This window comes from Spea bombifrons, chromosome 10 (assembly GCF_027358695.1).
Source record: "Spea bombifrons isolate aSpeBom1 chromosome 10, aSpeBom1.2.pri, whole genome shotgun sequence".
Lineage (NCBI taxonomy): Eukaryota > Metazoa > Chordata > Amphibia > Anura > Pelobatidae > Spea > Spea bombifrons.
The window spans coordinates 33,515,045-33,528,996 of NC_071096.1; the positions used below are offsets into that span (position 1 = coordinate 33,515,045).

Sequence of the window (13,952 nt, forward strand, 5' to 3'; positions counted from 1 at the left end):
TTGTCCTGGCTCTAGGTTTGCAGGTCTGTTTGCTGCTGTTCTGGACATCTTCAGACACGCCGTCCCAAGGTGAGCGAGGGGATACCACTGGTTAGACTGTAAGCTCTTTGGTCCGCTTTCTCTATTTCTGCAGCTTAAAAATGCAACTTGCTGAAACAAACGAGCATTCATCCAATTTAACCCGTCCTGCACCATATCTGTGCTTGCCTACTCCCCCCCATAAATGTATTTTGAGTGTGATTTGGGTAATTAAAACATTCCATCTCGTTACACAAGGCCTTTTATCCCTTTCACTTTTCAGCTGTGTATGTGAAGCGGCTTAAGGCGTATGGAGTACGGATTGTATCAGAATTCCAAGATCAGCAGCAGCTCCCACCTGTTATCGGCCTGCAATTGTCCATGGTTGGTATTAGTTGGTGAGTGGACCAAAGTCTTAAACTTGCTACAAACTACATATAAAAAGTAACATTGTATCCCACAAACTCTTTACTCACGTGGTCTTTGTTGCCACCGCCTTCTTCGTTGTAATGGAAGATGTTTTTTCTGGTGTCCTCAAGGTCCTGGCTATGCCCAGATACGTGAAACTCCTTGGTTTATGGTCTTCCTTGTCTTGCAGCGAGACAACAACAGAATTCTGGCGATCAGCGCTGCGAATGGAGACACAAGAATTATCCTCTTGAAGCATGCAAGGTACTGAATATTTTTTATATTTTAATGCTTTTTCTTGATCCATTTTAATAACAGGGTTGTTACCAATCTTAACTTGCCCGGATCCAGCGCTGTATAAACTAACGCCCTTGGGTTAATGAATGACCGATCCCCATAAAGGTGGTGCTGAGCCCCCCTCGGGTTACATGGGAGGTAATGAGGGAGACTGTGTTAAATGTACCTATGATCATCAGGAGGCAAATCAAGATGATATAAGGATTGCTGAACCAGAGTCCGGGGCTGAAGACGTGACATCCGCTCCCGACGTACCTCTCTGCGCAGAGGCAGGTGAATTGGACTGGTGAGCGTGTCACTTGCCTTGTTTGCAGGGGTGGCTGGCACATACCGTGTAGACAGTGAGCTTCTGTGCTGTTCTCTGTAAGCAGGTATCCTGTGGGGCACCTGTGGAGTTACAGTGAGAGAAGGGGTTAAATCTACAATAACTAAATTATGTAAAGTTTCAAAATGTTTCTTCCTCTTTCATACAGGACAAAGATTCTCATTATCCCTTGACACATGGGGGTGGCGGTCTAACAATCGAGTGGAGTGAATGCAGTGTATGGAGTGCAGCTTAATGAAGTTAAGACCCCCAAAGCTCTTTGTGACCCCCCCCCAGCACGCGTTGGGTGATACCTGCATTCTTGGTTCATCCGCAGATCAATGCAGACAAAGCCGCCTTTGGGGACTCCTTCCGGGCTTATAACGGACACAGGCGAGGCCGTCGTGTCTTCCATGGGCAGACTGCAGCCGTTCCGTCTCGCGTTTATGCATCCTGATTACACAGAAGGAATTGGCGATCAGCGCATGATTAAACGGTGAGAATTCAGCATGGAATGGTGGGCAGGGAGAGTCTTTATACCCCATGGATATACAGACGGCTTCTAATCTTACATTATGTAAAAGTGTTTCTAGTGAATGTGCGTTCTGTTTTTATAAAGCCATTGCTTCTAGCAGCCTGCAGAAAGCTCTTATCTCACCATCTGAATCTATTCTATATCTATTTTTTTTTTTTTTTTTTAACCTTGATAACCCGATTGGTTGATGCTTCCCAGAATTGTGCCTCTCGGATCGACTAATTTCTTTGTAGGTCCTGTGAGCTGCTGCCATCTCTCTGTGCTACCCTCCTCCGTTAAAGCGAAGTGTGAATTTATTCTGCATCCTTTCCAAACCAACGTCATTCCACTCCCCAGTGTCTATTTCATGGTCGGGCAGTGTGACCTTGTTGGGACCATCACTGAGATTCTAGGAGACTGTTAGAAGCCCATGCCTCACCTTGACAAACTGTGCCGTTAGATCCCCGGGTCATGCTGAACCATCGGGTGCCGAAGCTCTGCAATGATCTACAGGCTGCTCACCATTGCTGCGGACCCGGACCACCTAACAGTGGAGCACTCTGGGCTCTCGCAGCGAACGCTGAAATACAATGACCCTAAAGCTGTCCAATCTACAGGCTGCTCTGAATCGGGAGCTTCAGATGTGGACGCGACTCTACCCAACGTGCAGCATGACGCGTGTCAAGGTATGGACTTCATGCTGTGTTTGGTACCTGCAGGTGGATGGATTCGCTCCGGTCCTTAGAAGACAAACGCAGGATGCCGCTGTCGGCGTTGCCTGAAAATGTCTGCTGCGGATGGAGAGAATGAGGGAGCAGGTACCGGATGTGGCCTCTAGGATGGATGAAGTGTTTGTGGACATCTGCAAAAGGAAGAGTATATAATGCAGATTACCCTATTCACTATGATACAGAAATGATCGCCCAGCAGAGCACCAGGCGGTGGCAGAGCGTTCAGATGTGATGTATGAAGAGTCCTTTCTGGCAGAGCTTTGGGCACAAACATTCGAATGGATTCCTTGATGATTGCACCGCGACTCCCCATTTTCCAATAATCTACACTATACTCTGGGCATTGACAAAGATGTCCCAGTTCAGGTGAGTCTCTTTAATATAACATAAATATTTGCATGAAAATGTTTTAAAATGGTTTTTATAATAAAACACATTTGTATATTTGGATACATTGTGATATCAGTGAGGTGGTGGAACCATTCATTAAGGTTTGGGTCTCCTTTTAATGTTCTTGTAGAGTTATTACCCGTGAGCATATCGGTGTAAGCCAAGCCTGTACCTTTTCCGCAGTCCTGGTGAGCAGGTGGGCAATCACAGCTGGGGGTCCGGGGATAACTGACGCAAGGAGAGTCGCAGGGTGCGGGTGATGAGCAAGCTGTACCCTTCCTCGCACAGCCTGGGGAGCTATTAATGGCCTTCAGCAGGGTTGCTTGATCATACACCTGTGTTAAGGAAACACACACCCCATAAAGAAAATTAGATATCATTCTGCAGGATCAGCTCAGATAACTCAGTGGAAAGCTTGAATACGGACCCCGCTACCGGTTACGTTCTTACGGTTCAGTTACCCTTAGAATGTCTATTGAGCCGGATGTTGGCGCAGTCTGGCTGCATATCTGCAAGTTGTATTTTATTGCTCTGCTCGTTGAATTAAAATTGCCAAATTCTACCACGTCCCACCAGAAGAAGCCCCACCGGCTGCTACTGAATGCTGGTAATACATGTTACTAATCAAGGAACTTTCTAGTTTATTTTCATGTCTTACAGGAATCATTACCAACCTCTGTCCTATGTGATACCGGCTGGGACTATCCTGCTAACCCACCTGGTTATACCGCATCCCTCTGCTCAGAGACCCCCAAAGTACCGAAGCTGATCCAGTTTACCGGATGCAGCCGCAGCTCCCACGTCCACTACAGAGCGGCCGTCTGCACTAAGAGGTAAGCAATGCTCTGTGTGATAGAAAGTCTATTACCTGCTTATTAAGGACAACATGGCGGGGACAGCCTTTAAAGGGTTTGTGTGGAAGGAGATTGTGGGAACGAGTAGATGACTGCTTAACGCCTCTGAGCTGCAGAACGGTATCCGGCTCTCTAAACCTGCAGAGAATGGCATGCATATCAGACACGGGTCACAGTAACACATGGTGTGGGGCTTTACTACTGCAGATAATTTTTATGCATGTTTAATATTATGTCATAGCTCTTCAACACTTTCTTTCTCTTCATCCAAGCAGATTGCAAACCCAGTGGAGCAGCCGCTAGGCATTAATCCCGGTTTATTTTCTGTGACTTCAGTAAAGTCAGCCCTGATCTCCAGCCCAAGATGTCCGTGTGCTCCATACCTTCTGTCCTGCATGATGACTCTGTGGACTTCACAAGTCGTTCAATCCTCTGTAAGTAGCTTTCCTCCGATCCCCTCTCTCATTTATCAAAGCCGTGCGGCAGCGATCCAGAGTCAGGCTGACTCCCTGCACTGAAATAAATGAAGTCAGTGTCTCATCTTCCCTGACTGCCCGACGTTGACCTTTTCCTTTAAGTAAACCTGACTGCGTGCGACTTGAATCGTTGTGTATGTGGTGCGACTTGTCTTGGTCATATGGTCCATGTAGAGTTAGCTGAGGGTCAGTTAGTTGAGTATAATGCAGCTCTGTGTTTGCTCTTAAAGATTTGCCTTCATTCTATTTCTGTGAGTAAAGGAAATTATTTAAGCTTTCCTGTGGCTGCATTAATTACAGGTCTGTCTCACGATGTGATAATTAACTTACTTTATCTTTTATGCGCAGGTCTATCCGATGCCATTCTCCGTCTGTAACATTCACCTGCTCTGGAAAGCCGAGCCTCAGCGTGGTCAGGTCTTGTCTGAAGATGAGAAGGAGCCGGCCGCTCGTAATCTCTTTAGGAATGGAAACAAAACCACATTAACAGCAGTGCGGCTGGACCCGGAGCAGACTGTAATTCAACTGTGATTGTCAATGAAGATTTACTATTACTTTCACTTCATGTTACTCATGGCTTCATAATTGTACTTGTAACTCTATGCCTTGTAATTTGTAACTCATTGCACTGTAATTGTGATTCTTTGCTTTGTGATTTGTAACTCTATGCTTTGTGATTTGTAACTCACTGCATTGTACTTGTTACTCTGAGACTTGTGCTTTACTTGTGCTTTACTTGTGCTTTACTTGTGCTTTACTTGTGCTTTACTTGTGCTTTACTTGTGCTTTACTTGTGCTTTACTTGTGCTTTACTTGTGCTTTACTTGTGCTTTACTTGTGCTTTACTTGTGCTTTACTTGTGCTTTACTTGTGCTTTACTTGTGCTTTACTTGTGCTTTACTTGTTACTCTTTGCATTGTACTTGTGATTTGACTCTGTATTGTACTGTGTAGACATTCAATAAAAGTAGTTTAGTTCTCTATTTCTTCTCAGTTTGAATCAATTAAAGCACAGAAAGAAACATACAACATCATTGCCCTTCTAAAGAAGCTCAAAAGGAAATACAGGGGTATATAATAACTATATAATCATACATAACTACATAATATAAGGAAAAGAAAGTGCTCTGCCTCTGCTCTCTAGTTGATGCTGCTCCTCCTTCCTACACCCTTTCCTGATACTCACCAACTGCGATGAAGTTCTTACTGTCTCTTGACGCTCCGCTGTGTAGTAATAATCTGTCTGTGCTGTAGCTCACGAACTCCAGCGATAGATGGCAGTCCGAGCAGTGGCCGATAGGATGAATCCATGCATAGCCGTTACCGTGAAATGTTCTCTGAGTCTGCTGGGAGCGTGGCCCACGGAACGAAGTCAAACAGTGGCACCTAGAAAGACAAATGGAAATATTTTAGTTTCAAAGGTAGGCTGTCTGAAGTTGGTGATGTAAGGGATAAGTCACACAGGAACATGGTCCAGAGAATCTGCCTACCTGTAACCGGTGAGAGTCGACGTGCAAGTCCCACCATTCAAGCAAGGGTTTTGGGGCAGAGAATAACAGTTGTGGTAAAATTGTTTCTGTACCGGACCTCTGCAGGACACGTTTCCGACATGGGGAATTGAGACTAAAGATGCGCTACCTCCATCCACGAGAGGCGGGGATCTGCTGACTGCGCTATGGATTGTGCACCTGCCATCCTGCAAACAGCCCATCCATGAACAGAAATCAATGGATACTTGGGAATTCCTTTCCTTCAGCACTGATCGGATCTGTCATTGAGAAGAATACAAAAAACTCAGTTAAGACGACACCAAAAACTTATCTAGACACCATCACAGTTCTGTTGCCATTAGGCACCCCAGGACCAGCTCCCTCCCACAACAAATGCAGATAAAGATGATTAAAACGCATCGCTCTTAGATCTTTACTTTTGTTATAAAGTAATAAACCCCCGGCTGTACCCTCAGAGATTCAAAATCAAGGGAATTATTTCCACAAAACTATGAAAGACAAACAGAATACATCTATTATTCTGCGCTTTGTAATATCATTAATTTTAAGAGACAGCCGACGTTATTCTTACTCAGCAATAACGCCATAAACACTCTGTCCATACCTTCTCTCTCTGGGCTGTCAATGAGTTCCGTAAGATCTCGGGTTTGTGGCAGGAGGCAGCTCCGCATACTGAAAATGTCACGTCGGTCGTGTTATCCTCTTCCTTCACCACACTGAAGATGTGGATATGGCTGGGATGGGCAGCTGCCATGTCTGCCAGGACGGCCTGGAGCTGGTCACGTCTGCTGACTCCAAACTCAGCCTTCTCTATGAATTCCTCTGCTGTAATGCCTAAAATGCGGGTTAAAAAGTTGTGACTGAGAAGCAGAGATAGTAACGTATTTACCCAGATAGGAGCTTAATGCCAAGAGCATTCCTGTCCCAAGGGCCACCATTTCCTTCTATCCCTATGCAGGGATACTACATCATTTTAATGTCTTTATGGTACAATGCACAGGAGTCCAGGGAAATGGTTACATATATATGTAGCTCTGGTGATCTGTACATCACTTCTTTATCTAGTGCAAACTCTATGATGGTCAAACCAGGCAGTCTTCCCATCAAATGTCCCAGCGGAGTCCTACAAGAATCTACCTGAGACCCCTCCGCACGACTTATTACTTACTTGTGAGTCTCAGAGACACCGAGCGGCGGAAGGCGTCACTTCCAATCTCTTGTACATAAATTTTGATAGTAGAGAAGGTATCTGACCACACACTGTCAGAAACTGTAATAATTGAGGTCGTACGTTCCCTGCGGAGGTCTCTCGGACATTAGGATTGTCCCGTTGTTTTGGCTCAACCAAAAATACCTACAGAAAACAAACTGTCAATGCAATGTTATCTTCCTCAGACACGCCTTCTAACTCCCACATACACCAGACACGTCTTCTCTCTCCCTCATACAGCAGACACGTCTTCTCTCTCCCTCATACACCAGACACGTCTTCTCTCTCCCTCATAAACCAGACACTTCTTCTCTCTTCCTTATACACCAGACACGTCTGTGACGGGACCGACCTGTACCCCGACTGGGTACTCCCGCCAAACGTTGCTTCCTCCTGCCGGGACACCAACAAGTAACCCCTTCAGCACCAGGCAGAACCAGCGTTGTAGATAGAAGGAGGGACGTCGCTGCACCGAAGCCGCATTGGCACTGTGGCTATCCGAAGCTTAGCTACACAGCGTGGCTACAGCCCACCCCAAACATCAGGCAACACTCATGTTGAGGTGAAAGCAGGACTCATTTATTAAAACCAAAAGACAGAGCTATATATACACAAGTAAGAAAAGGGGCAAGACAAATATCACATGATCTAATTACCATGGCAGGAAGGAAGTAATTAGATCAAATCCTGCAACACAATATCCGGGGGAAGGACAGGATGACACGAGACATAAATAATGACATTAACTGGGGACGTAGACGTGGAATGACGATAGACATATAATTGGCTTAAGACAGACAATGGCCGGGACACAGAGATAACAGGAGCTCACAGGATTAACAGCTACCTGTTATGTAATTGATAATTAGGTATGCAGCAGTGACACCTAGTCATACCTACAGGGGGTCTTAAGACAAGGGCTAACACACAATAACAGGGGAAACACTTCACACCTATACAATCAACAATGCTAAGACAATCAGCCTTCTTCCTACCACAGGATGTCCAGCAGACGTTACAGTTCTGAGACTCTAAAACATGGGGTACATCAGCAGAAACTGAACCCCTGTATCCACACACAGAAGTCTCTACAAGGCCCGGGCACATAGTCGATAGGGAGGAGGCTGGCTCTCAGGCCTCTCCAGGGGTTCTGTCACAATGTCTTCTCTCTCCCTCATACACCAGACACTTCAACTCTCTCCCCTCATACACCAGAAACATCTCCTCACTCCCTCATACAACAGACATTTTATCTCTCTGCCTCATAAACCAGACACTTCTTCTCTCCCCCTAATACACCAGACATGTCTTCTCACTCCCTCATTAACCAGACACGTCTTCTCTCTCCATTACAAACGAGAAACGTTTGCTCGCTCACTCATCCACGTCTTCTCTCTCCCTCATTAACCAGACATGTCTTCTCCTTCTCTTATAATACAGACATATTATCCTGCTCCCTCATGCACCAGACATGTCTTCTCTCTCCCTCATACACCAGTCATGTATTCTCTCTCCCTTATACACCAGACACTTCAACTCTCTCCCTCATACAACAGACATGTGTTCTCCCTCTCTTATACAATAGGCACGCCATCCCGCTCCCTCATACACCAGACACGTTTTCTCTCTCCCTCATACACCAGACACATCTGTTCTGTCCCTCATACACCTGACATGTATTCTCCCTTTATACACCAGACACTTCAGATCACTCAATCATACACGTTCTCTCTCTCCCTCATACACCTGTCACGTCTTCTCTCTCTCTCATACACCAGACACGGCTTATCAGTTCCTCATACACCAGAGACGTCTTCCATCTCACTCATTAACCAGCCACGTCTTCTCTCTACATTACAAAAGAGACACGTTTGCTCGCTCACTCATACACCAGACATCTTCTCTCTCCCTCGTTAACCAGACATGTCTTCTCCTTCTCTTATAATACAGACGTATGATCCCGCTCCCTCATACACCAGACACGTCTTCTCTTTCCCTCATACACCAGTCACGTCTTCTCTTTCCCTCATACACCAGTCACGTCTTCTCTCCCCCTCAAACACCAGACACGTCCTCACTCTCCCTCATACACCAGACATGTCTTCTCTCTCCCTCATACACCAGACATGTCTTCTCACTACCTCATACACCAAACATATCTACTCCCTCTCTTATACAACAGACAAGTCACCTTGATCCCTCATACACCAGACACGTCTTCTCTCACCCTCATACACTAGACACGTCTTCTCTCACCCTCATACACCAGACACGTCTTCTCTCCCGTATACACCAGATACTTCAACTCTCTCCCTCATACAACAGACATGTCTTCTCCCTCTCTTATACAATAGACATGCCATCCTGCTCCCTCATGCACCAGATACATCTTCTCGCTCCCTTATTAACCAGACACATCTTCTCTCTCCCTCATTAACCAGCCTAGTCTTCTCTCTCCATTACAAACGAGAAATGTCTGCTCGCACACTCATACACGTCTTCTCGCTCACTCATACATGTCTTCTCTCTCCCTCATTAACCAGACATGTCTTCTCCTTCTCTTATAATACAGACATATCATCCTGCTCCCTCATACAGCAGACATGTCTTCTCCCTCTCTTATACAATAGACACGCCATCCTGCTCCCTCATGCACCAAATACATCTTCTCACTTCACTCAGACACCAGACATCTCTTCATCCTCTCTTACACAACAAACACTTCATCCCGCTCCCTCATACACCAGATATGTCTTCTCCGTCTCTTATGCAACAAACACGTCACGTCACTCCCTCATTCACGTCTGATCGCTTCCTCATATACCAGACATGTCTCCTTATTCTCTGATACACCAGACACGTCTTCTCTCTCCCTCATACGCCAGACATGGCATCTCAGTCCCTCCTACACCAGACACGTCTTCTGTCTCCCTCATTAACCAGACACGTCTTCTCTCTCCCTTATTAACCAGACACATCTTCTCTCTCCATTACAAACGAGAAACGTCTGCTCGCTCACTCATACACGTCTTCTCTCTCCATCAGACATGTCTTCATTCTCTCTTACACACCAGACACGTCTTCTCTCTCCCTCATTAACCAGACATGTCTTCTCCTTCTCTTATAATACTGACATATTATCCTGCTCCCTCATGCACCAGACATGTCTTCTCTCTCCCTCATACACCAGTCACGTCTTCTCTCTCCCTTATCCACCAGACATGTCTTCTCTCTCCCTTATACACCAGACACTTCAACTCTCTCCCTCATACAGCAGACATGTGTTCTCCCTCTCTTATACAATAGGCCCGCCATCCTGCTCCCTCATACACCAGACACGTCGTCTCTCTCCCTCATACACCAGACACATCTGTTCTCTCCCTCATACACGTGACATGTATTCTCCCTCTCTCATACACCAGACATGTCTTCTCTCTCCTTTATAAACCAGACACTTCAGATCACTCAATCATACACGTCTTCTCTCTCCCTCATACAACTGTCACGTCTTCTCTCCCCCTCAAACACCAAACACATTTTTTCCCCCCTTAAACAACAGGCACGTCTTCTCTCTCTCATACACCAGACACGGCTTATCAGTTCCTCATACACCAGACACGTCTTCTGTCTCCCTCATTAACCAGCCATGTCTTCCATTTTCTCTGCTCGCTCACTCATACACCAGACACGTCTTCTCTCTCCCTCATTAACCAGACATGTCTTCTCCTTCTCTTATAATACAGACATATCATTCTGCTCCCTCATACACCAGACATGTCTTCTCTCTCCCTCATACACCAGACACTTCTTCTCTCTCCCTCATACACCAGTCACGGCTTCTCAGTCCCTCATACACCAGACACGGCTTCTCAGTCCCTCATACACCAGACACGTCTTCTGTCTCCCTCATTTACCAGCCACGTCTTCTCTCTCCATTACAAATGAGACACGTCTGCTCGCTCACTCATACACCAGACACATCTTCTCTCTCCCGTGTTAACCAGACATGTCTTCTCCTTCTCTTATAATACAGACATATAATCCCGCTCCCTCGTACGCCAGACACGTCTTCTCTCTTCCTCATACACCAGTCACGTCTTCACTCTCCCTCATACACCAGACATGTCTTCTCTCTGCCTCATACACCAGACATGTCTTCTCACTACCTCATACACCAAACATATCTACTCCCTCTCTTATACAACAGACAAGTCACCTTGATCCCTCATACACCAGACACGACTTCTCTCAGTCTCATACACTAGACACGTCTTCTCTCACCTTCATACACCAGACACATCTTCTCTCCCCTCATAAACCAGACACGTCTTCTCTCCCCCTCAAACACCAGACACGTCTTCTCTCCCCCTCATACACCAGACACGTCTTCTCTCATCTTCATACACCAGACATGTCTTCTTTCTCCCTCATACACCAGACATGTCTTCTCTCTCCCTCATACACCAGACACGGCTTCTCAGTCCCTCATACACCAGACATGTCTTCTCACTCCCTCATCCACCAGACACGGCTTCTCAGTCCCTCATACACCAGACACGTCATCTTGCTCCCTCTTACACCAGACACGTCTTTTCTCTCCCTCATACACTAGACACGTCTTCTCTCTCCCTAATACACCTGACACTTTAACGCTCTCCCTCATACACCAGATATGTCTTCTCCGTCTCTTATACAACAAACACGTCATGTCACTCCCTCATTCACATCTGATTGCTCCCTTATACACCAGACACGTCTTCTCTCTCTCCCTCATACAGCAGACATGTCTTCTCTCTCCCTCATACAGCAGACCTGTATTCTCCCTCTCTTATACAACAATTGTTGATATATATTTGAATGATCAAAGTCTGACATCTCAAACACTTTTCGTGACAGAGTATTCCAATTTAGCTCTGGATTGATGAATAAATAAGCAAGTGGTCAGCCACCGGCCGACATGGTCAACCTATAATCCATCGCGTGTCAATAATGAAGTGCATTTATGACCATGAAATGCGTGTGTTATTCGAGCCATGGAACTCACCTGGGTATTTGAGAGACGCCAGAATAGTGTTTTGTATCCCATTCATCTTCATCCAGCACAACGACCTTCCCAATGCTGATGGCCACCCGGCTGTTTTAAACAAGAAAAAAGGGTAAGACATTCAGTAAGTACGTCTGCATTAGCGCCCATCTGTATTTTTAATAATTTGTCCCACATTCTGCTGTCAGGAACTGTACAATATACGATCAGCATGCCCTGCCGGAGAATTAACTAGGACTAATTTCCAATACGTCCCTCCTGTTTAGCTCAGTTAAGCGCGGAATGAAAATAACTCTGGCAGCCGTTAACGTTGGCTAAAGATTATTCATTCACTGTTGCTGCTCACTTTCACTTGGCGACGTTTGCCAGGAGGGATTTTTGGATGTTAATTCATTCTACAGATTTATAGCGATCTAATAAATATCAGCTCTTATATTTTACGTGTCATTAGCCTACTTAAAAAATGTAAAAAAAAAATAGGAGTGGGCATGCGCGTCTCTGTCCTTGGCAAGGAGATTAATTATTTTTTCCTTTGTTCCGATCTCTTGTAGGCTTAATTTATTCATTAATTTTATGTACAAATCTAAAATTCATATTTATAAATCTTGTAGCAAAAACTGGCGTGTCTAGAATGACACACATTAAACAAACATTATTGCGTTTTCCCAAACAATAGGTTTGCATGGAGCAGCCAATGCTGGCCCGTTGTTGTTAACATCCAGAAGGTCTATAAAGACAGTTGCACTTCCTACCATGACCAGGTAACTGACCGAAGACATCAGACTCTACGTGAATAACAGAAACAAACTGTCCATTTATTTCGGAGTCGGAGTCAGAAGCTGTGACATGCGTAACAGTAGAGCCCATGGTTATATTTTCCAAGAAAAGGGGCACTTGCAAAACGGATGGAATGAAAACCGGAGCGTGGTCATTGCAGTCCTGTAACTCGATCAGGCAGTGGGAAACTGAAGAAAAATCACAGTCCCGGACCTCGATGGTAAGGTTAAATCTCCGTTCCTCAGGGATCTCATAATCCAGCTTCTTATTAAGTTTAATTATTGCATGTTTATCCTTTTGGTTGCTTTCAATAGTGAATGCGTGGCCTGGGTCTCCTCCAACAATTCTGAATGACAGTAAATCATTTTCTCCGTCATCTTCATCTACTGCCACCACCTGAAGGACGTTAGAGTTGATTTCACTTGTCTCACAGACGGTATCATGCCACGTATCCTGGGTGAACACCGGAGCGTGATCGTTGATATCTAGAACATGAATAGTTGCCGTATCGGTGGAACTCATTCCTCCGCCGTCTTCTACTTCTATAAGAAGAATGTAAGTATCTGTCTCTTCACGGTCTAGGTTCCCGAGGGCTGTAGAAATACCACCGGTGGTGGAGTCTATGCTGAAGATGCTTCAGTTAAGCAAATCCAGGGGATTATTAACGATGCAGTAAATCAGAATAGCATTGGAACCCTTGGTTTTCTCATCTTGATCAACTGCACTCATCTCCATGCCGGACGCGTTGGCAAGAGCGTTTTCCAGCACATCTCCACTGCAGGTGTTTCTCTCGCAGATGAAGGCACATGGTCATTCACATCATCTACATAAATGATCACATCAGTAAACCCTGTGAGGCCATCTCCTCCTTCATCTGTGGGAAGAACCACAGACCTCCAAAGAGCGTGTTTCTCGGGACCAGAGGCTTTTGGGCAAATATTCCTCCTGTCCTTTCATCTATGGTAAAAACATTATCGGCTCCGCTTCCATGCAGAGAATACTTCATGGTTCCTTGTTCTCAGTCATCTTGTTCTACAGCAGAAGCCTTGACATACGTCAAAGAGTAAACACAGTAGTATTGTTATTAGTGGCCACGAACATTGGATGAATACCCCGAATCCCCTTGTTATAATGAAGATGAGGTCAAACAAATTCTGGAAACATGTTCAAAGTACAAGAGAGGCCATTATGTGACCTTGGTACTCATTCTGAGAGAAAACCGGAGCCTCGTCATTTTTGTTCAACACATTGATCATGACCATGGTATAATGTTCCTACTTCCCATCCGGCGTCAGCACAGTGAGTTCATAGACAGCACTGGTTTCTGGGTCCACATCCAGGGCTCCCCCGTTATTCCCAGCTGTGATCCCATAGCGGATCTTCACATTCATTCCTGTTATATAAACAAACATCCTGAGA

General features: G+C 45.5%; 3 long non-coding RNA genes across 3 annotated transcripts; 1 reads left to right on the forward strand and 2 right to left on the reverse strand.

The window, feature by feature from the left end:
• Nucleotides 1-2,266: 2,266 nt before the first annotated feature.
• LOC128467527 (uncharacterized) lies at nt 2,267-3,555 on the reverse strand. Its single transcript, XR_008345734.1, has 3 exons — nt 3,531-3,555; nt 2,835-2,997; nt 2,267-2,403 (listed from the first exon to the last, which is right to left on the reverse strand). It is a non-coding gene; the product is annotated as an uncharacterized LOC128467527 (long non-coding RNA).
• On the forward strand, nt 2,402-4,506 carry LOC128467526 (uncharacterized). The gene is made up of 4 exons (XR_008345733.1): nt 2,402-2,638; nt 3,323-3,495; nt 3,792-3,950; nt 4,341-4,506. It is a non-coding gene; the product is annotated as an uncharacterized LOC128467526 (long non-coding RNA).
• Nucleotides 3,914-5,568, reverse strand: LOC128467528 (uncharacterized). The gene is made up of 4 exons (XR_008345735.1): nt 5,482-5,568; nt 5,178-5,377; nt 4,323-4,450; nt 3,914-4,025 (listed from the first exon to the last, which is right to left on the reverse strand). It is a non-coding gene; the product is annotated as an uncharacterized LOC128467528 (long non-coding RNA).
• Between the last annotated feature and the right edge of the window lie 8,384 nt (nt 5,569-13,952).